We start from the raw sequence: 2,500 nt of genomic DNA on the forward strand, positions 1-2,500 counted from the left end.
AGATGTAACTGTCTTGTTAATGTCTTCTTTTACTTGTAACCTCTGTCGACTTCGTCCAAATAAGTAAAACCAACCTTTTTAACCAAAACAAACAAGTGTTTCTAATTAATGATAGAACCTGGAGTTGGAGCTTGTCGTCTCTAATAGATAAATGAATATGTAAATTCGTCTTCCTGAGAGGTTGGATGACCGTCAGCGGTTATCAAAACTATTAAGCAGAAGCCAAATTATCGAAAAACATCGTTTGACATCACCAAAGTCAGAAAAGTTTAATTTTACAAATGACCAACAAGAAATGTCTATAAGAAATGTCCGACGAGAGCGATTCAACGAGCTAAAAGGCCCTAATTTATAGCTCACACGGTAGAGTCACGCTCTCACCGGCCAGGCGGAGTTGTCGTACCAATAAGGTCGCGGGTTCAAACCCCCATTACCGCCGCGAAAAAATGTTATTCTCTATTGTCTTCTGGCACTTTTCTACTCACTTCATCTCTTCTAATTTTATAAGTGATCGGAAATTGTGAAGAATAAAAAGGTGCAAAGAAAGTTGAAGTATAACATGCAAAACGATTTCACTACGAAGTGGAGAATTCCAAGTTTGCCTTATCAGTATCTAATTCTTCAAGTGAACTTTACTTTAATAATTGCTGAGCTTCTGTGTAGCAACAACCCCTTACGATACTCTGTATTGTCTTTGTTTATAATATTATGCATTTTGGAGTGTGACTTAATTCCTATTCGATGTGGTAATCAATGTAAAGGATTTTAATGTTTCGAATCGACTTCATATCAACGACAAAGTGACACAGAGCAAGTTCAATATGGCGTATGGCGGAAGGCACTATATATATATATATATATATATATATATATATATATATATATATATATATATATATATATATATATATATATATATGAGTGTTGGTGGGTACTTGTATATATCTATAATTATTATTATTTTTTAAAATTTCATTGTTAAATCATTTAAAGAGTAAAGAAAACAAGGAAGGCGGGGAGGTGTAATCCAATTACTTAAACTGTATTAGCGCCTAATTTCGTGGGTTTTTTTTTAATGTTTCGTTGTAGATGTTAAATGCTGCAGTTGGCATTGGGTCCTTTGAACAGCGTTTTTTACTTCGTTCAATGTATATTGCCCCTTACATAATCTCAAGTTGTTTTTACTGTCACGGGATTTAGAACGGGTATTATTATCGATGTGTTCTTTTTCCCCCCAAATAATCCTGACACAGCGCCTTTAAAAAAATCTCACTGAAAATGTATGACAGCTCACGACCATTAGGCATTGATCGGAATTGAGGATACGCGACTATACTTGGGCAAGCTAACGAAACGACCTAAAGAAGAGCATAATAGTATAATAATATGACATGACTAACGCATCCTTGTGTCACTGTGTCAACGGATCCTCCTTTTTCAAAGATTGTAAAAGGGATTAGAGAATGGAATGTGCGGATGTTTTATGAAACTGGTAACCTCCCTTCCCCAATGCAAGTAGGTATCTCCAATATATTATAGATAGTCCATCGCCCTATCTTCTCGCATTATGGGGCAGCGTGGCTCAGCGGTACGGTTTTTGCTTCGTACCCAAAAGGTAAAGAGTTCGACTATCCGCCTCGTTGTGTAGCCTTGAACAAGTCACCTCGCCCTAGCTCACTTTGCCGTGCTACACTGCGACTGAGGCCTGGGTTATTACAGTCTTCCCTTGGAATAGACTCAAAATACAAATTTCCCCTTGGGGATGAATAAATGGAATTTTAATTTATTTTATTTATTCATTAATCTTTCAGTCTTTTAACTATTCTAGAGCTTTATTTAGGTTCGTCAGCTAAATCAAGACATGGTTGCAATGATAATACAGATGCGCCGTCAACAGAGAAAGCATAGGGGTCGAAGCTTGCAATAATCCCCCCCCCCCCCCCCCCCCCCCTATCTTGTCATGAGACACTATCAAATCGTTATTGTTATGGTTTGTGGCTATGTGGTATTGTGGTATGACACTCGCCTCCTGATCGATGGGTCCAGGGTTCGGGTACCACCCATAGTTGAGTCCTTGGAAAAGCATATTTACTCACATTCTCTCACCGTACTCAGGTGTAATTAAGAACCTGGCAGTTAGCAGCGTTGTCCAAAAAACTAAACAAACCGTAACATCGCCTTACAGGCGTCATGTCTCGTCCTCATGTTAATGTTTCCTGTTGGCTTAGAACCTCTTCTATGCGCTTTTAGGACGTTTAGCGGATATTGCGCTATATTATAAATACTCACGTTTTTTGCTTGTTATGGATTGCCTGGGCAACGGGAAAAGGAGGGGGGAGGGGATTACTCAACACTCAAAAATACAAATTTTATATCAAACATCGTGTTCCATCCGTAAATAACCGTGTGTGTCATTCAAGCATAATTTTAAACTCAAACGTCAACACATCAATAGGTAGCATTAAGCTTGGAATTGCAAGCTAGGAATCATACACAAATT

The sequence above is a fragment of the Berghia stephanieae genome, chromosome 2 (genome assembly GCF_034508935.2).
Source record: "Berghia stephanieae isolate SIO BIC M18660-M18661 chromosome 2, UCSD_Bste_1.3, whole genome shotgun sequence".
NCBI lineage: Eukaryota > Metazoa > Mollusca > Gastropoda > Nudibranchia > Aeolidiidae > Berghia > Berghia stephanieae.